The 21,708-nt window shown below is 35.7% G+C and overlaps 1 long non-coding RNA gene and 1 other non-coding gene across 15 annotated transcripts; one reads left to right on the top strand and one right to left on the bottom strand.

The window, feature by feature from the left end:
- The first annotated feature begins 3,383 nt into the window (after positions 1-3,383).
- On the top strand, positions 3,384-8,781 carry LOC112744096 (uncharacterized). Of its 14 annotated transcripts, none has more exons than XR_011871293.1 (14): positions 3,385-3,788; positions 4,224-4,264; positions 4,406-4,535; positions 4,805-4,936; positions 5,075-5,279; positions 5,398-5,469; positions 5,577-5,636; positions 5,740-5,831; positions 6,073-6,143; positions 7,017-7,094; positions 7,226-7,272; positions 7,395-7,479; positions 7,881-7,953; positions 8,124-8,781. It is a non-coding gene; the product is annotated as an uncharacterized lncRNA (long non-coding RNA). The 14 variants fall into 14 exon arrangements; XR_011871297.1 differs by having other exon boundaries at positions 4,217-4,264; positions 7,881-7,931; XR_011871291.1 differs by having other exon boundaries at positions 4,217-4,264.
- Positions 8,782-12,077: 3,296 nt separating this feature from the next.
- LOC112745368 (small nucleolar RNA R71) lies at positions 12,078-12,187 on the bottom strand. The gene has a single exon (XR_003173300.1). It is a non-coding gene; the product is annotated as a small nucleolar RNA R71 (small nucleolar RNA).
- Between the last annotated feature and the right edge of the window lie 9,521 nt (positions 12,188-21,708).

Raw genomic sequence — 21,708 nt, 5'->3', positions numbered from 1 at the left:
AACTCGAAACACCTATTTCTTAATAAATCAAGAACCAAATAATAGAACTTCTCAAACTCATTCCTTTTCTAAATCACATTTTAAAAAAAATCTTAAATTTCATAAAAATTCGGCAGCATCTCCCCTAAAACTTGGATTTTGCCATTCTTTTTGGGTCCCAACCAAACTATTTCGCAACCTTCTTTAACGGGTTCAAAACCAAATCAGTTCACAATCAAGCTGAATCCAAAAGTGCATACCATTTTCATATTTCTAGAAAACCAACTCAAACTCAAATCAATCTCCAATGGATTAAACTCCATTAAAAAACTTTAGAAGAAATAACTTTAAAGAAACATTTCAAAAACAGTCTATTTCACAAGACCCAACAACAATCCGGTCAAACAAGCATTCATATCCATCCAAGACAACCAAACAATACATAAGACTTATACAATCACTAAAAGCACATTTTTCACATCAAAATCTATATATAGCAACTCCGAAATATAAAGTTTAGTTTTTGAAAAAAGCCCCTACCTCGATAAGCAAAACCATAACCCAAATGTGTCGATTGAACTCTTTTCGCTCAGCCCGAAATCAACGGCAACCGAAACTTCAGCTCCGCTTGCTTTCTCAATAACAGAACAGCCCCAAACGCAACATGCAAACTCGATTTCTAATTCCTAAAAGCATCAATGTCACAAAGACTTTAATACACGTAACAAAACACTAACACTGGTCTCCAAAACAGAAATACTTACTGTAATACGAAAACGAAGTAGCGGCGGTCTCTGAACCGGTTTGGCAATGGCCCCGGCAGCAACCTCATGCGACAACGGCGACCGGATTCTGGCGACAGCAACTGAAACCAACATGGAGTAATTGTAACATTTCCAGAACTCGAAAGACCCAATACTTAAAACCTTACCGGCAGTGTTTTCTGGCGATGGCAGCGGGGTTTTAGGCGGCAGAGGTGACGTGGAGCTCAGGCGGCAGAGGTTTAGCCACCCACCTCTAGGAGCGGTGACGAAGCAAGCGGCGACGGCTGGACGCGGCGGTTCCAGGCCCGCAGCCCTCTCTCACTCTCGAACCCTCTCTCTCTCCGCGGCTCAACTTCAACGGCGACTCCAAGGTGGACCAACAGCGACGGCGACGGCACGGACAGCAGCGGCGGTGCGACGCTCCTCGTGATGCCTTCCCCCTTCTTGCGCGCACGCCCTCCCGTCAGTCTCTCTCTCTCACCTCAGTTTTGATCCGTGACGGAGACGACCTCGCAGACAGCAGCGGCGGCGTCAACTAGGTAGGGCGCAGCGACAGCGGTGGCACGACCCACCAGCACCGGCGCGTCTTCCCTTTCCACCGGCACTCCCTCCCTTTCTCGGATCTCCTTCTTCTCCCTTCCCCTTCTTTCTTCTTTCTTTTCTTTTCTTTCTTTCTTTCCTTACAGGAACTGTGTGTGTGTGTGTTTTTTTGGTTTTTGTGTGTGTGTGTGTTTTGTGTGTTTGTGTCCGTGTAGGGTGTGGGGTGTGGGGGTGGTAGAGGTGAGTGGGTTAAGGTTTAGGTTAATGAAGGTAAATTAGGATTTGTGTTATGTAATGAAATTGAGAATTTTAGAGATTAAGATAAGGTAGTAGTTTTTAATAAAAATAAAGTATAGAGTAATAATTTAAATTCAAATTAAATATGTAATAATCATCTTTGAAATACCATATTATTATCAACTTGAAATCTATTTTCGAATAAATACTAATTCAATGAAAATTGATGATAACTAGATTAATTCTCTTTTATTTATAAAATAAGGTTAAAAATCTAAATATTTAAAATTAAGGCATATAAAAATATTCACTATTTTTCAATTATAAGAACTCTAAAAATAAATAAAAAATTACTCAACTTATATGTAAAATTTCTAAAAATATAATCTTAAATAAATATAATAGATCATAAATAATTTATTAATAATTTTTAAAAATTTGGGATCTTACAGTAGTAGCTCCATTTCCTGTGCTCGAGTCTCGGCATGTTGGGCCGGAATTTCTGCCAACTTTTTTATAAACTTCTCCTGTTGCACAATGATTATATCAATTATATAAATTAAGTTTCAAACAATATAGTATATTATTTCACAATAATATGGTAATTTTGACTTGATGATTTCAATCTAAAAATATTTATTGAATGAGAGATGAAATGATTAAACTAAACAAATTCTATTATATCTACTAAAAAATTATTTAAATATTTCTATTATCACTTTAGATTTAGTAATGAGATAAACCATAAACATGTATATTTCTATGCATATATCAAATACAATTTGCTGGAAAAAAAAAATTACATCAAATTCAGAAGAAGATAGGTTTTATTATGGGATACGAAATCAATTACCTTCTCTTTCTTTGATGTCAATTATCTCTCCACTCATTTAATTAATATTCTTTTACTATTTTTTTTTTCACTTCTTGCTCTCCACTCAAATCAATCCACTAATTGTGTGAGATCCATAATCATTAGTTTATAATAAGTTTATAATATGTTGTTCGTACTTGACTTGATTTGATAGATGGATATTATTAATAATCAGTTAATAAATATGAGATTATTGAGATCAGCAGGGACGTAGTAAGGTGGTAGGTGTCTAAAAATTTCTTCAGAATCCAAGGTAACATATATACATTATATAACATTTAATTAATTAATAATTTAATATTTATATTATATCTCACATGAGTATTTTGAGAGCGTTTGTCCACCCATTTAGATTTGTCATTTTTAAGTGTGTAAGTTTTCTTAAAAATTTTCTGGTAGGTTGATGTATGGTCCAACTACTTTTTCTATTTTACATAAAACACAAAATAATTTTTTTTTTTGCATAAATAGATGTCTATTAAATAAGATCTAATATCACTTAAATTATGTTATTATCCACTCTAATTAATCCTATGTGATTAATCTCTATGTTGTCAATCTCTCCATATTCTATCCAAATCCAATAATTTAGCATAAACCTCTTTTTCCCACAGATGCATTTTAATAATGTTTAGCTCTTTATATTTTGTGCATCTACACTTATCACTATTAGAAAACTAGTTATTACAGACGGATATTTCCGACGAATTTTATCCCACAGAAATACAGACAGAATTTCAGAGGAATTTTTTGTCAAAAAACAAAAAAATGAATTAGCATAAATTACAGACGAAAAAAAGAATCTGTCGATAATTCTGTCGCAAAAATTAATTTTTTTTGTGGGAAATGGTTACAGACGGAAAATCCGTCTGTAATTAAATAGAAAAAAATACTGCATTTTATTAAATTATTACAGATAGAAAATTCGTCTGTAATTTAAAATTTTTCGTCGGAAAATTTTAATTTAAACCTAACTTCACCCCCACCCTATGGAGCTCCTTTCACGCACAAAAAATCACAGATCAAACGAGTTGTTCCTCTCTCCTTCAACGAGCTTCTCCGTCGCACGAGCTTCTTCTTCTCCTTTCCTCACTCACAATGCCACCGCCGCCACCCTAACCACCGCAGCTACCTTCTCCTTCTTCTTCTCTCTTTTAAACACTGAACCAGTGGAACACAGCCCCTGTCTCTCTCGTTCTTTCTCGTTCGCAGAACAAATCAAGCTCAAGCTCCTATTCTCTTCGTCTCAGGTGAGCTCCAGCACGCTGGTGCCACCTGTAGCAGCGTCTGTCCTCACCACCGCCGCGCCTCTCTCTCCTTTTATCCCCACTCAGTTCTGGTTCGCATATTTTCTCAGCGCCGCAGCCATCATCTCCTCCAGTCAATGCTTCCAGGTTTTGGTTTCAAAATTCTTTTAATTTCTGTTAAGTTCAATTAATTTTTTTAGTTAGTTTGATTTTAGTAATTAGTTTAGTTAGATTTGTTTTCTGATTAGTGGATTTTTAGGTTTTGATTAGATTAGGTTTAGTTAGATTTGTTTTTTCTGATTTTAGTAATTAGTTTGATTTAAAATTTTTTGTTGAAACTTTTTTTCTCATGGTTTTTCAATTTTTGGTGTTTCCTCTTTCACTGCACTATCTTTTTTCTTTTGCTACTGCTTCTTGCTGCAGTGTGATAGTGATCCTTCTAAGAGAATACGATTATGGATTATGCTTTACAAGGGTTGAACTTTGAGATCTGCTTAGAGCTTTGTTAGCTGCAATTCTTCTATTCCATATGTCTTACTAATGAATCACCTTCAATTTTTCTATTGGTGATAAAGCCATCAGAAGAAAGGCAAATTTTGTTACTGATGATAAAGCTAACCAAGGCAAGCTTGTCTCTACTTAAATCCTTCTGCATATATACGATAGAATAATATTTGGTTTGGATAGTAACCAATTTTCAAATAAGTCCATATAGTTAAAAAATTTGTAATCTGTGTGGTTTTTTTTGTTGTGTGTGGAGGAAGGCATTGTTACTGAATTGAGAATACAGCATGGAACAAAGCAGATTGGTTTCATGGCTGTTATGTTCACTTCTTCTGTTGATGATGGAGATTTCTGCTGCTGTTCTTTCTCCTTCTGGCATAAACTATGAAGGTTAACCTTTTCTTTAATTTTCTTCCCCGCTTCCCTTTTTCATTTTGATCTTTGGTCAAGTTAATTATGCTGGAAATTACTAGGAATGATAGCTGAAAAATTGATGATGATGCTATTCTCTGACTTGTTATTTCTTTTTCTTTTTTGCCTTGAGAATCTTAACTCTTAAGTACTTCCTAATTACCTGTTACATAGTGGCATATTCTCAAGTGAATTAATTGATGGGAGGTTTTAGTTCTTACCCTTCTTTCCGTTTCTTCACTGAACAGTTCTAGCTTTGATGGCGATAAAGAATGAATTGAATGATCCCACAATGTCCTGGAGAATTAGGATAGTAATTCTGTTGATCCTTGCAGTTGGAGGATGATTACTTGTAACCTTGATGGCTCTGTTTTAGTATTGTAAGTTTAGATTTTGAAGTGTTTTATGAAAGTAGCAAACAAGTTTCAAGATATTTATATAAGAAAATGAACCAAACAAATTTGAGTAGTTTGAATTATTTTTTCTTTCTTCTAAAGATCTTTTCTTTTCATATCAAGGGAATGCCTAGTCAGAACTTGTCTGGTACTCTATCTCCTTGGGTTGGAAAGCTTACTAACTTACAATCTGTGTAAGTTGTCTGGATTTTCATTAGCCTACAGCAATTGGAAGCCTAGAAAAGCTTCAGACACTTTATCTCTCCAATAACAATTTTAGTGGCGAGATACCGAATTCTTTGGGAGGCCTCAAGAACCTGAATTATTTGTAAGTTACTTATATTACAGATTCTAACTGTTCAAAGTGTTGTGTTTGATACTTATTTCTATTTGGACTTATGAAATTTGGTTTCTTACTCCATTTAATGTGTTCTTGTTGGTGCTAGACGGTTGAATAATAATAGCCTTACAGGACCGTGTCCTCAGTCTTTAAGCAACATAGAAGGTTTAACACTTGTGTAGGTCTTTGTTACCTTGGCATTAATGTTATCTTTTCCTTATAAAACTAATGATTTCTAGGTATAAAATTGAATACTAACTGTAATGAATTGAAAAATATATGTAGAAACTTCTCCTACAATAATCTGAGTGGTTCCTTGCCAAGAATACCAGCAAGAACATTAAAGTAAGATCATTTAGCGTTTCTAGTTAAATGTTGACTTTAGCTATGTATTCAAGTTAACAAAAAAAATAGTGTACTCATTTCTTGATTGATTATTTACTTTCAGGATTGTCGGAAATCCATTAATTTGTGGTCCGAAATCCAACAACTGTTCTACTTTATCGGAGCCAATTTCCTTCCCTCCAAATGCACTAAAAGGTTGAGATGATTTATGTGTTTTAAACTCTACTTTCAGCTACGTTAACTACTTTTTTATAACTATTTTATGTGTCATATAGTTTATATTTCAATAAATGGTGCTTTGTATTTTATTCAGGTAGGTACCTATCTCATTCTATTGTTATCAAGTATTTTCTGCATAATTATGTGAAGCTAGTAAAATACTTTTACAGTTTTTGAGCTGAAAGGAATGTATACTAAAATATGACTATCTGTTCAGGTTTGTATTTGGATATACGTTCGGATAGATGACAACACTTGTGATATTCATCGAAAAGATATTTATTGCAGGTTAGCTTTCTGTATGAATGGTTGGTTGGTTTATGCATATACAATTTCTAAAGTGAGATTTTTCTTTTCCTCAGTTGTGTCATTTATGGCTGCATTAGGCTTCTTGCTATATGGAGGAATGTGAGGTTTCTGCATTGTCTTATTTGAATACTTGTCTCATTTAAATACTTGTAATTATTTCTTAAATCACAACAAATTTTGACTTGAGTCTTAATTTGTCATATATAAATTACTCATTTAATAAGTAAATCTCAGAAGAATTTTTTCATATCAATTTAGTTGTGACATTATATTGCAGTTTGAATCTATCATAGCTATTTGTTTCACTTGTTTTCTGATAAGGTGGGTTATGGTGAGTGATAACCATTGTCTTAATATACATGGACCATATAAAATAATGCAGTATATATAGTATATTTGTTTAGTAGTTCATAACCTTAATTAGTCCCTTGTAAATACAAGCTTTTTTCTTTAGTGGATATTATATAGACACATCCCTTGTAAGGTTCATTTATCTTTCAGTACTGATACTAGATTGACAAACTTTAAGATGTCTCCTTTATGCTTATCTTCCTAATAATTAGAACCTTAATGGTGGAAAGCAATCATATGTCTAGCTTGGCTAATAATTAGAACCCTAATAGTTTCTTTCATATCTTTCATTATACAACTTGTTAGTTCTCTTAATTCACCATCTTCTCTATTCTATTGTGGCGTGTCACTGTTTAGGAAAAAAATTATGTGGAACAAGACATGCAGATTTTGGAAATTTAAGTTAAACATATTTAGATTAAAACAATACATGATTATTTAATTACCATTACTTGTGCTATATAAATTATTAATTCTGTTTTTTATATGTTCTCAATTCAGCAATATGGTGACATTAGGTGACAGCAATATGTTTACATGCAGTATATAAAGTCCTAAATGACCACATGAATATTCTTGGTTAGTTTTCAATCTTTGTATTCTTGATAATACCTTATAAAATTCATGAATTGTCAGAATATATCTAACATGATGCTGCAACGCCAATGATATTTTTCATTCAGTTTATTTCTATTGGATTCTGTTAACAGGGAATACTCTTGAAGAAATTGCTGGTGAGAAGGCTGGTATATTTAAAGTATGTTTAGATTAAAATATTTTCTCTTAGTTTTGAATATAAATACCTTTTTAATTCTCTATCTGTCCTTTCTTTCTAAATCCATCAATTATAATCTATATTTTCTATTTTTCTCACTCCAGATCAAATCCCAGCTTTTACGGTGCCTCAGCCTGACGAAGCAATGCTTGAAGAGAAGGCAAAATGGTTTAAGAGTTGGTCTTGATGGTGAGCACCGATATTTGAATATCATGCATGGTTGATTAAAATTTACAATTGAAATCAAAGTCAACAATTCCTACAAGTAATATTATATTATATATAATATAACTCCTACATTTTAATTTATATTATTTATGATGTGGGGACAACGAGAATATAAAATGCTTGCTGCCATACTTTAGACCAAACTATACACATTATGATTTAATTTATTCTAAGCAAATTTAGTACAATCAAGTATGATATAACAAGATATTCTTCTCCAAAGTCAAAATGGAGACTTACAACTTCCTCCATGTGTTTCTTCATTGACCTTTTTCTTCTACAGTAATCCTTTTAATCACAAAACACTGACTTATAATTATCTATGCTTCATTAATTTTCGATGATAAACTGGTTCATTTCAGGATTGTGAAGGCTTTCCTTACTAAACTTTTGAAGCGTGCCTTGTAACAGATGTATGCTTGGATTCTCTTGCAGGTTTAATTGCTTGATATATGATGAGCGGATAATTTATATGCTTTTTGGCATTGTTTTTAGTATGTTTTTAGTATAATCTAGTTACTTTTAGGGATATTTTCATTAGTTTTTATGTTAAATTCACATTTCTGGACTTTACTATGAGTTTGGGTGTTTTTCTGTGATTTCAGGTATTTTTTGGCTGAAATTGAGGGACTTGAGCAAAAATCAGATTCAGAGGTAGAAGAAGGACTGCTGATGCTGTTGGATTCTGACCTCCCTACACTCAAAGTGGATTTTCTGGAGCTACAGAACTCAAAATGGCGCGCTTCCAATTGCGTTGAAAAGTAGACATCCAGAAATTTCCAGCAATATATAATAGTCCATACTTTGGCCGAGTTTTGATGACGTAAAAGGGCGTTGAACGCCAGTCCTACGCTGCTGTCTGGAGTTAAACGCCAGAAACACGTCACAAACCAGATTTGAACGCCAGAAATACATTACAACCTGGCGTTCAACTCTAGAAAGAGCCTCTGCATGTGTAACATTCAAGCTCAGCCCAAGCACACACCAAGTGGGCCCCAAAAGTGGATTTATACATCAATTACTTACTTCTGTAAACCCTAGTAACTAGTTTAGTATAAATAGGACATTTTACTATTGTATTACACATCTTTTGATCATTTTTAGATCTCTAGACCTCCATGGGAGGCTGACCACTCGGCCATGCTTACCCTATATTCACTTATGTATTTTTCAACGGTAGAGTTTCTGCACTCCATAGATTAAGGTGTGGAGCTCTGCTGTTCCTCAAAGATTAATGCAAAGTACTACTGTTTTTCTATTCAATTCAACTTATTCCGCTTCTATAATATTCATTCGTACTTCAACCTGAATGTGGTGAACGTGACAATCATCATCATTCCCCTACGAACGCGTGCCTGACAACCACTTCCGTTCCACCTTAGATTGAATGAGTATCTCTTGGATCTCTTAATCAGAATCTTCGTGGTATAAGCTAGATTGATGGCGGCATTCATGAGAATCCGGAAAGTCTAAACCTTGTCTGTGGTATTCCGAGTAGGATTCTGGGATTGAATGACTGTGACGAACTTCAAACTCGCGAGTGCTGGGCGTAGTGACAGACGCAAAAGGATAGTAAATCTTATTCCAGTATGATCGAGAACCTCCAGATGATTAGCCATGCAGTGACAGCGCATCGGACCATTTTCACAGAGAGGATAGGACGCAGCCATTGATCACGGTGATGCCTCCAGATGATTAGCCATGCAGTGACAGCGCATCGGACCATTTTCCAGAGAGGATAAAAAGTAGCCAGTGACAAAGGTGATGTCTTTACACAAAGCCAGCCATAGAAAGGAGTAAGACTGATTGGATGAAGACAGTAGGAAAGCAGAGATTCAGAGGAACGAATGCATCTCTATACGCTTATCTGAAATTCTCACCAATGAATTACATAAGTATTTCTATCCTTATTTTCTATTTATTTATTATTTATTTTCGAAAACTCCAAAGCTATTTGATATCCGCCTGACTGAGATTTACAAGGTGACTATAGCTTGCTTCATACCAACAATCTTCGTGGGATCGACCCTTACTCATGTAAGGTTTTATTACTTGGACGACCCAGTGCACTTGCTGGTTAGTTGTGCGAAGTTGTGAAGTTATGTTTGGACCATGGTTTTGTGCATCCATTTTTGGCGCAATTGCCAGGGAAAGAACGAACAAATAATTTTACAAATCTAAATCTGTGTGATCACGATTTCGCATACCAAGTTTTTGGCGCCGTTGCCGGGGATTGTTCGAGTTTGGACAACTGACGGTTCATCTTGTTGCTCAAATTAGGTAATTTTCTTCTTATTTTATTTTCAAAAAGTTTTCAAAAATTTTTCAAAAATATTTTCTTCTTTTTCGTTTTTCCAAAAAAATATTTTCAAAAAAAATAAAATATATTTTTCTTCAGAATTTTTAAGAATGAATTCTAGTGTTTCATGACTGGCTGTAAAGCCATGTCTTCTTGGACTAAGGCTTCCACTTATAAGTATATGAAGTTAGATGAAGTTTCAGCTGTTGTATACCTGATTTGTATCTTCTAAAGCTTGACTGGCTATTAAGCCATGTCTAACCCTCAGATTGGAGCTTTAGACTAAGAGTGCAAGATTCCTGGAATTCATATTAAAAATTTTGGAATCCTTATTTTTCCTTTTCACATTAATTTTCGAAAAATCCATAAAAAATTTAGAAAATCATAAAAATCAAAAATATTTTTTTGTTTCTTGTTTGAGTCATGTGTCATGTTATAAGTTTGGTGTCAATTGCATATTCATTTTGCATTTTTCGAAAAATTCATGCATTCATAGTGTTCTTCATGATCTTCAAGTTGTTTTTGGTAAATCTTCTTGTTTGATCTTGATGTTTTCTTGTTTTGAATCTTTTCTTGTTTTTCATATGCATTCTTGCATTCATAGTGTCTATACATGAAAAATTTCTAAGTTTGGTGTCTTGCATGTTTTCTTTGCATCAAAAAGTTTTCAAAAATATGTTCTTGATGTTCATCTTGACATTCAAAGTGTTCTTGGTGTTCATCATGACATTCATAGCATTCTTGCATGCATTCATTGTTTTGATCCAAAAATTTTCATGCATTGAGTATTTTTGTTGTTTTTCTCTCTCATCATAAAAATTCAAAAAATAAAAAAAATATCTTTCCCTCTTTTCTCTCATAAATTCGAAAATTTGAGTTGACTTTTTCAAAAATTTTTAAAATTTAGTTGTTTCTTATGAGTCAAATCAAATTTTCAATTTAAAAATCTTATCTTTTTCAAAATCTTTTTCAAAAATCATATCTTTTCCATTTTTTTATTATTTTCGAAAATTTCAAAATTCTTTTTCAAAATATTTTCAAAAATCTTTTTCCTTATCTCCATCACATAATTTTCGAAAATCAGATCATCAATTAATGTTTTGATTAAAAAATTTCAAGTTTGTTACTTACTTGTTAAGAAAGATTCAAACTTTAAGTTATAGAATCCTATCTTGTGATTTCTTGTGAATCAAGTCATTAATTGTGATTTTAAAATTCAAATCTTTTTCAAAACTAATTTCAATCATATCTTTTCAAAAATATCGTTTTATCTTATCTTTTTCAAAATCATATCTTTTTCAAAAATTTGATTTTAAAATATCCTTTCTAATTTCTTATCTTCTTATCTTTTCAAAATTGATTTTCAAATTTGTTTCAACTAACTAACTAACTTTTTGTTTGTTTTTTATCTTTTTTAAAACTACCTAACTAACTCTCTCTCTCTAATTTTCGAAAATCCCTTCCCTCTTTTTCAAAATTTCTTTTTTTATTAACTAATTATTTTAATTTTTGAAAATTACTAACCTCTTTCAAAAACTAATTTTCGAAAATCACTAACTCTTTTTCAAAAAAAATTATTTTCGAAAACTTCCCCCTCTCTTTCTCTGAGTTCAGATTTTCTCTTCTTCTTTTCTTCTACTCTTCTTTTCTTCCACTCACCTAAGGGAACCTCTATACTTGGGCAAAAAGGATCTCTATTATTATTTTTCTGTTCCCTCTTTTTCATATGAGCAGAAGCAAGGACAAGAACATTCTTGTTGAAGCAGATCCAGAACCTGAAAGGACTCTGAAGAGGAAACTAAGAGAAGCTAAATTACAACAATCCAGCAAGCACCTTTCAGAAATTTTCGAACAAGAAGAGGAGATGGCAGCTGAAAATAATAATAATGCAAGGAAGATGCTTGGTGATTTTACTGCACCTAATTTCAATTTACATGGAAGAAGCATCTCCATTCCCACCATTGGAGCAAACAATTTTGAGCTTAAGCCTCAACTAGTTTTTCTGATGCAACAAAACTGCAAGTTTTATGGACTTCCATCTGAAGATCCTTTTCAGTTCTTAACTGAATTCTTGCAGATATGTGATACTGTTAAGACTAATGGAGTAAATCCTGAAGTCTACAGGCTCATGCTTTTCCCTTTTGCTGTAAGAGACAGAGCTAGAGTATGGTTGGACTCTCAACCTAAAGATAGCCTGAACTCTTGGGATAAGCTGGTCAAGGCTTTCTTAGCCAAGTTCTTTCCTCCTTAAAAGCTTAGTAAGCTTAGAGTGGATGTTCAAACCTTCAGACAGAAAGAAGGTGAATCCCTCTATGAAGCTTGAGAGAGATACAAGGAACTGACCAAAAAAGTGTCCTTCTGACATGGTTTCAGAATGGACCATCCTGGATATATTCTATGATGGTCTATCTGAATTAGCTAAGATGTCATTGGATACTTCTGCAGGTGGATCCATTCATCTAAAGAAAACGCCTGCAGAAGCTCAAGAACTCATTGACATGGTTGCTAATAACCAATTCATGTACACTTCTGAGAGGAATCCTGTGAGTAATGGGATGCCTATAAAGAAGGGAGTTCTTAAAATTGATACTCTGAATGCCATATTGGCTCAGAATAAAATATTGACTCATCAAGTCAATATGATTTCTCAGAGTTTGAATGGAATGCAAGCTGCATCCAACAGTACTCAAGAGGTGCCTTCTGAAGAAGAAGCCTATGATCCTGAAAACCCTGCAATAGCAGAGGTAAATTACTTAGGTGAACCTTATGAAAACACCTATAACCCCTCATGGAGAAATCACCCAAATTTTTCATGGAAGGATCAACAAAAGCCTCAACAAGGCTTTAATAATGGTGGAAGAAACATGTTTAGCAATAGCAAGCCTTTTCCATCATCCACTCAGCAACAGACAGAGAACTCTGAACAAAATACCTCTAATTTAGCAAACTTAGTCTCTAATCTATCTAAGGCCACTGTGAGTTTCATGAATGAAACAAAGTCTTCCATTAGAAATTTGGAAGCACAAGTGGGCCAGCTGAGTAAAAGGATCACTGAAATCCCTCCTAGTGCTCTCCCAAGCAATACAGAAGAAAATCCAAAAGGAGAGTGCAAGGCCATTGACATAGTCAACATGGCCGAACCTAGAGAGGAAGGGGAGGACGTGAATCCCAAGGAGGAAGACCTCTTGGGACGTTCAGTGATCAATAAGGAGTTTCCCTCTGAGGAACCAAAGGACTCTGAGACTCATCTAGAGACCATAGAGATTCCATTAAACCTCCTTACGCCCTTCATGAGCTCTGATGAGTATTCCTCTTCAGAAGAGAATGAGGATGTTACTGAAGAGAAAGTTGCCAAGTTCCTTGGTGCAATCATGAGGTTGAATGCCAATTTATTTGGTAAAGAGACTTGGGGAGATGAACCTCCCCTGTTCACCAATGAACTAAATGCATTGGATCAACTGAGACTGCCTCAGAAGAAACAGGATCCTGGAAAGTTCCTAATACCTTGCACCATAGGCACCATGACCTTTGAGAAGGCTCTATGTGACCTTGGGTCAGGAATAAACTTCATGCCCCTCTCTATAATGGAGAAACTGGGAATCTTCGAGGTACAAGCTGCTAATATCTCACTAGAGATGGCAGACAATTCCAGAAAACAGGCTTATGGACAAGAAGAGGACGTGTTAGTAAAGGTTGAAGGCCTTTACATCCCTGCTGATTTCATAATCTTGGATAGTGGAAAGGAAGAGGATGAATCCATCATCTTAGGAAGACCCTTCCTAGCCACAGCAAGAGCTGTGATTGATGTGGACAGAGGAGAATTGATCCTTCAATTAAATAAGGACAACCTTGTGTTTACAACTCAAGGATCTCTCTCTGCATCCATGGAGAGGAAGCATAAAAAGCTTCTCTCAAAGCAGAGTCAACCAAAGCCCCCACAGTCAAACTCTAAGTTTGGTGTTGGGAGGCCACAACCAAACTCTAAGTTTGGTGTCAAACCCCCATATCCAAACTCTAAGTTTGGTGTTGGGAGGTCTCAACAAAGCTCTGCACATCTGTGAGGCTCCATGAGAGCCCACTGTCAAGCTATTGACATTAAAGAAGCGCTTGTTGGGAGGCAACCCAATGTTTATTTATCTAATTTTATTGTTATTTTATGTTTTATTAGGTTCATGATCATGTGGAGTCACGAAAAAAATAGAAAAATTAAAAACAGAATCAAAAATAGCAGAAAAAAAATCACACCCTGGAGGAAGACCTTACTGGCGTTTAAACGCCAGTAAGAAGCATCTTTTGGGCGTTCAACGCTAGAACAGAGCATGGTTCTGGCTCTGAATGCCAGAAATGCACCCTGGAGAAGAGCTGGCGCTGAACGCCCAGAACAAGCATGGTTCTGGCGTTCAACGCCAGAAATGGGCCACAAATGGGCGTTCAACGCCCAGAACAAGCACCAATCTGGCACTGAACGCCCAGAATTATGTGCAAGGGCATTTTGCATGCCTAATTTGGTGCAAGGGTGTAAATCCTTGAACACCTCAGGATCTGTGGACCCCACAGGATCCCCACCTACTACCACTCACTCTCTTCCCTCTTCTCAATGTTCATCCTCTCTTCCCAATAAACACTCTTCCCCAAAACTCTTCACCAATCACCTCAATCTCTCTTTCCTATCACCACTTCACCACTCACATCCATCCACTCTTCCCCATAAACCTACCTCATAAACTCCACCTACCTTCAAAATTCAAAATCAATTTCCCACCCAAAACCCACCCTTATGGCCGAACCTTACCCCCCCCTCTCTTCCCTATATAAAGCCCTCCATTCTTCCTCATTTTCACACAACACACCCCTCTATACCCCTCTTGGCCGAATACACCTCTCCCTCCTCTCTTCCATATTTTCTTCTTCTTCTTCATCTACTCTTTCTTCTCTTGCTCGAGGGCGAGCAATATTCTAAGTTTGGTATGGTAAAAGCATAAGCTTTTTGTTTTTCCATTACCATTGATGACACCCAAGACCGGAGAATCCTCTAGAAAAGGGAAAGGGAAGATAAAAGCTTCCACCTCCAAATCATGGGAGATGGAAAGGTTCATCTCCAAAGCCCATCAAGACCACTTCTATGATGTTGTGGCCAAGAAGAAGGTGATCCCCGAGGTCCCTTTCAAGCTCAAGAGAAATGAGTATCCGGAGATCCGACATGAAATCCAAAGAAGAGGTTGGGAAGTTCTAACAAACCCCATCCAACAAGTCGGCATCCTAATGGTTCAAGAGTTCTATGCCAATGCATGGATCACTAAGAACCATGATCAAAGTAAGAACCCGAATCCAAAGAATTATGTTACAATGGTTCGGGGGAAATACTTAGATTTTAGTCCGGAAAATGTGAGGTTGGCGTTTAACTTGCCTATGATGCAAGGAGATGCACGTCCCTACACAAGAAGGGTCAACTTTAATCAAAGGTTGGACCAAGTCCTCATGGACATATGTGTGGAAGGAGCTCAATGGAAGATTGACTCAAAAGGCAAGCCGGTTCAATTAAGAAGACTGGACCTCAAGCCTGTAGCTAGAGGATGGTTGGAGTTCATCCAACGCTCCATCATCCCCACTAGCAACCGATCTGAAGTCACTGTGGATCGGGCCATCATGATTCATAGCATCATGACTGGAGAGGAAGTAGAAGTTCATGAAGTCATCTCCCTTGAACTATACAAAATAGCCAAAAAGCCCTCTCCTGGGGCAAGGCTAGCTTTTCCTCATCTTATTTGCCATCTATGTTACTCAGCTGGAGCTTTCATAGAAGGAGACATTCCTATTGAGGAAGAGAAGTCCATCACTAAGAAAAGGATGGAGCAAGCAAGAGAGCCCATTCATGGATCTCAAGAGACGCATGAAGCTCATCACCATGAGATCCCGGAGATGCCTCAAATGCATTTTCCTCCACAAAACTATTGGGAGCAAATCAACACCTCCCTAGGAGAATTAAGTTCCAACATGGGACAACTAAGGGTGGAACATCAAGAGCACTCCATCATCCTTCATGAAATAAGAGAAGATCAACAAGCAATGAGGGAGGAGCAACAAAAACAAGGAAGAGAGATAGAAGAGCTCAAGGACATCATTGGTTCCTCAAGAAGGAAACGCCACCATCACTAAGGTGGACTCATTCCTTGTTCTTACATTCTCTGTTTTCGTTTTCTCTATGTTAAGTGCTTATCTATGTTTGTGTCTTACTACATGATCATTAGTATTTAGTAACTATGTCTTAAAGTTATGAATGTCCTATGAATCCATCACCTCTCTTAAATGAAAAATGTTTTAATTCAAAAGAACAAGAAGTACATGATAAAACTTAGTATAATTATATTGATGTGGTGACAATACTTTTTGTTTTCTGAATGAATGCTTGAACAGTGCATATGTCTTTTGAAGTTGTTGTTTAAGAATGTTAAATATGTTAGCTCTTAAAAGAATGATGATAAGGAGACATGTTATTTGATAATCTAAAAAATCATAAAAATGATTCTTGAAGCAAGAAAAAGCAGCAAAGAACAAAGCTTGCAGAAAAAAAATAGCGAAAAAAAAATAGAAAAAAAAAAAGAAAAAGCAAGCAGAAAAAGCCAAAGCTCTTAAAACCAAGAGGCAAGAGCAAAAAGCCAATAGCCCTTAAAACCAAAAGGCAAGGGTAATAAAAAGGATCCCAAGGCTTTGAGCATCAGTGGATAGGAGGGCCTAAAGGAATAAAATCCTGGCCTAAGTGGCTAAACCAAGCTGTCCCTAACCATGTGCTTGTGGCGTGTAGGTGTCAAGTGAAAACTTGAGACTGAGCGGTTAAAGTCAAGGTCCAAAGCAAAAAAAGAGTGTGCTTAAGAACCCTGGACACCTCTAATTGGGGACTTTAGCAAAGTTGAGTCACAATCTGAAAAGGTTCACCCAATTATGTGTCTGTGGCATTTATGTATCCGGTGGTAATACTGGAAAACAAAGTGCTTAGGGCCACGGCCAAGACTCATAAAATAGCTGTGTTCAAGAATCATCATACTGAACTAGGAGAATCAATAACACTATCTGAACTCTGAGTTCCTATAGATGCCAATCATTCTGAACTTCAATGAATAAAGCGAGATGCCAAAACTATTCAAGAGGCAAAAAGCTACAAGTCCCGCTCATCTGATTGGAGCTATGTTTCATTGAAAGTTTGGAATTTATAGTATATTCTCTTCTTTTTATCCTATTTGATTTTCAGTTGCTTGGGGACAAGCAACAATTTAAGTTTGGTGTTGTGATGAGCGGATAATTTATACGCTTTTTAGCATTGTTTTTAGTATGTTTTTAGTAGAATCTAGTTACTTTTAGGGATGTTTTCATTAGTTTTTATGTTAAATTCACATTTCTGGACTTTACTATGAGTTTGTGTGTTTTTCTGTGATTTCAGGTATTTTCTGGCTGAAATTGAGGGACTTGAGCAAAAATCAGATTCAGAGGTAGAAGAAGGACTGCTGATGCTGTTGGATTCTGACCTCCCTACACTCAAAGTGGATTTTTTGGAGCTACAGAACTCAAAATGGCGCGCTTTCAATTGCGTTGAAAAGTAGACATCCAGGGATTTCTAGCAATATATAATAGTCTATACTTTGGCCGAGTTTTGATGACGTAAAAGGGCGTTGAACGCCAGTCATACGCTGCTGTCTGGAGTTAAACGCCAGAAACACGTCACAAACTAGATTTGAACGCCAGAAATACGTTACAACCTGGCGTTCAACTCCAGAAAGAGCCTCTACACGTGTAACATTCAAGCTCAGCCTAAGCACACACCAAGTGGGCCCCGAAAGTGGATTTATACATCAATTACTTACTTCTGTAAACCCTAGTAACTAGTTTAGTATAAATAGGACCTTTTACTATTGTATTACACATCTTTTGATCATTTTTAGATCTCTAGACCTCCATGGGAGGCTGGCCACTTGGCCATGCTTACCCTATATTCACTTATGTATTTTTCAACGGTAGAGTTTCTGCACTCCATAGATTAAGGTGTGGAGCTCTGCTGTTCCTCAAAGATTAATGCAAAGTACTACTATTTTTCTATTCAATTCAACTTATTCTACTTCTATAATATTCATTCGTACTTCAACCTGAATGTGATGAACGTGACAATCATCATCATTCCCCTACGAACGCGTGCCTGACAACCACTTCCGTTCCACCTTAGATTGAATGAGTATCTCTTGGATCTCTTAATCAGAATCTTCGTGGTATAAGCTAGATTGATGGCGGCATTCATGAGAATCCGGAAAGTCTAAACCTTGTCTGTGGTATTCCGAGTAGGATTCTGGGATTGAATGACTGTGACGAACTTCAAACTCGCGAGTGCTAGGCGTAGTGACAGACGCAAAAGGATAGTAAATCCTATTCCAGTATGATCGAGAACCTCCAGATGATTAGCCATGCAGGGACAGCGCATCAGACCATTTTCACAGAGAGGATAGGACGCAGCCATTGATCACGGTGATGCCTCCAGACGATTAGCCATGCAGTGACAGCGCATCGGACCATTTTCCAGAGAGGATAAAAAGTAGCCAGTGACAAAGGTGATGTCTTTACACAAAGCCAGCCATAGAAAGGAGTAAGACTGATTGGATGAAGACAGCAGGAAAGCAGAGATTCAGAGGAACGAATGCATCTCTATACGCTTATCTGAAATTCTCACCAATGAATTACATAATTATTTCTATCCTTATTTTCTATTTATTTATTATTTATTTTTGAAAACTCCAAAGCTATTTGATATCCGCCTGACTGAGATTTACAAGGTGACCATAGCTTGCTTCATACCAACAATCTCCGTGGGATCGACCCTTACTCATGTAAGGTTTTACTTGGACGACCCAGTGCACTTGCTGGTTAGTTGTGCGAAGTTGTGAAGTTATGTTTGGACCATGGTTCTGTGCATCCATTTTTGGTGCAATTGCCAGGGAAAGAACGAGCAAATAATTTTACAAATCTAAATCTGTGTGATCATGATTTCGCATACCAATATACTTTTATGCTTATTATGTTGCTGATCTAGAAAATTGGTCACTTTATTATTTTTCCTAAAAATAATACAACTATACAACTACTAAATCTATAAACTAGCCAGCATATTTAAGGTTATCCTGCAGTGATGCCATTATGAGTATGGGTGAATTCTTGATCTTGTCTCTCTGGAAAACTCTGCATCACCCTCCAAAATGATACTTCTGCACCCTATAGTCCAAGCAAAGAATAAACCCTCCAGTTAGCTCAGCTCTATATTAAAACTTCAGAGATGTAGATTTGTCAGTGTACTGTTGCTGTAAAATGTTTTCCATGATGTTTATTAGTATATATCATAGATTAATTTTCATTGTTATTTCTTGCCAGATCTTCCTCTCTTGTCAAACTTGAATCTTAATAGATGCAATATTACCGACGACAGCTGTGAAAAATTTTCACGTAAGCTGTTGGAACTTCTCTATCTGCTATTTTTGTTTGATAATTATCTATTTTTAAATATGCTCATTTGTTCCAAATATGGACCTATTCTCTCTCTCTCCACACAAGATGTCACAACTCAATTCGTCATTCATTAAGCTTAAAGTTGATTTTTAATTATTGCGATCTTAACAATAGGACCAAAGGATGTTATACACTTAGTGTTTAGGATAGTTTCTCCTCCCGTGATAGGCGTAATTCTAGTGAAGAAGATTTGGATAAAGACAAAATGGAACAAAATGAAAATGGATTAGACACTTGAGGACTTGTTCAACACCTTCAACCAATATATAATGATCTTGCAGATACCCAAGGTGCTTTTTATTTACTAAAATCAATCTTTTTTCTGAGCCAATGTTCATGAGTTTATATTCTAGTAGTGGTGGTGCAGGTTCTAGTAGTGGTCATCATCAACATCAACATCAACATCATCATCATCATCGTCAAGTAGTTGAAGAGGTTTTAGTGCAAAGGGTGAAGAAGGAGGAGGTTAATGCAAAGATATCAGCATGGCAGAACAACTGGATTGCAAAGATTAACAACAGATTCAAGAGAGAAGATGCTGTCATCAAAGGCTGGGAGAGTGAGCAAGTTCAGAAGGCTACTTCTTGGATGAAAAAAGTTGAGGTAATTAACTTTTTTCTCAAGGTCTTATTTGCATGTTGCTGCTCTTCTTGTTCTTTTTTTATCTTTTATTTTTTATATTTACTGTATTGGTGAGTTTTCTTGGAGTTTATGATTACTCTGAAGACTTAAAATAGATCTCATGTTTTTTGTGCTTTACAACTATCTTAGATTGATTGATTATTGATCCAATCAAATTCATGAAAAAGTTCAATTTTGGTGTTAAAGGAAAGATTGAATTAAGGTTAGGTAGTGAGTAACTGAGTAAGTGACCTGATGACAAATGCTCAATTTTAGAGTCAAATTTTTTGAATGAACCTGTAGGTTTTCAGCTTTTATCAATATCCAAGAATCAAAATAAGGTCATGACTCATGACAAATGCTCTTACAACATCTGTCAGCGAAATATTGCAGACTTTCGAATATACTTACCAACCAGAAAAGAATTGGGGTTTGAACATCAACAATGTCATAAACTTCAGTGCTTGACACATAAGGAAATGCCCTATTCACTCCCTGCAAGAAAATCAAGCAGAAATTCGAAAGACTTTGAGCAAGTAAAAACAACATAAAAAATCATGATGGTTTAATTTCTATCTTTTTGCATCTTTCTACTTCTTGTGATAGGTTCTTGCTGCAAACCACGGTGAGAAAAAAGGTTCTGAAGACATTCCGGCGCTCGATTTTTGAGGCTACCGGACAGATAAGTCAAAACCGGGAGGATGGCTAGCAGCAGGGCTCATCTTAGGTACACCCTTTTTTTTTCTTTTTCAATCCAAAGAAATTTGAGTCATAATTTGAATTCTAAATTTGCATACTTTTTTTTACTATGCATGAACTGAACTAGCTGAAAGAATGTGTTATGGGAATATCTATGAACTTGGTGACATTCTTGGTTGGAACTTTGAATCTTCCATCAGCTAAATCTGCTACAATATTGACCAATTTTATGGGAACTCTTAACCTTCTTGGCCTCCTTGGTGGCTTCTTAGTTGATGCTAGCATTCAAAATTTATATGATGCCATAAGAACAATACACTGAATTTATGTTTTGAATTATAGTTGATGTATCTTTGTTGATGTATAGTTGTTATTGATTATTATAGTTGATGTATCAATACACTTTGTTTATTTTTTTTAATTATATTGACTTTCTTATTTATAATATTTTTCTTTTAGTTTGATAATACAATAAATTTGTTTATTTTTTGAAATATTATAAATATTTGAATACAAATTAGATAAAAAAAAATTTGAATTATATTGACTTCCTTGTTTATTTATTAAATTTATATTTATTTTGTATGAAAAAAGGTGTATTTTGCAATGAAAAAATCTAAAAAAAAATTTTACCTTAGTGATGGATTTACAAACAGATTTTCTATCTGTATTCAGAGTTTGGAATGGTTTTCCAAGGCTCCAATTACCGACAAAAAAATCTGTCAGAAAATCTGTTGCCAATTACCGACGTAAAATCTGTCAAAAAATCTGTCTATAATTACCGACAGAAAATCCTTCGAAAAATCTGTCTGTAATTACCGATGGAAAATCCGTCGAAAAATTCATCGTTTCAGGGAAATGGAGGAGAGAATTTACCGAGGGAAAATCTGTCGGTAACTGGTAAAAATCCGTCGGTAATTTCGTCGATAACCAAAAATCTGTCTGTAATAAAGACTAAATATGTCTGTAAATCTATCTGTATTAAATAATTTTCTAGTTGTGTTAACGCATGAGCATCTACACTTTCCTTT

The sequence above is a fragment of the Arachis hypogaea genome, chromosome 14, assembly GCF_003086295.3.
Source record: "Arachis hypogaea cultivar Tifrunner chromosome 14, arahy.Tifrunner.gnm2.J5K5, whole genome shotgun sequence".
Lineage (NCBI taxonomy): Eukaryota > Viridiplantae > Streptophyta > Magnoliopsida > Fabales > Fabaceae > Arachis > Arachis hypogaea.
The sequence above is the reverse complement of the archived record's forward strand: the minus strand, read 5'-3'. Positions and strand labels throughout refer to the sequence as shown.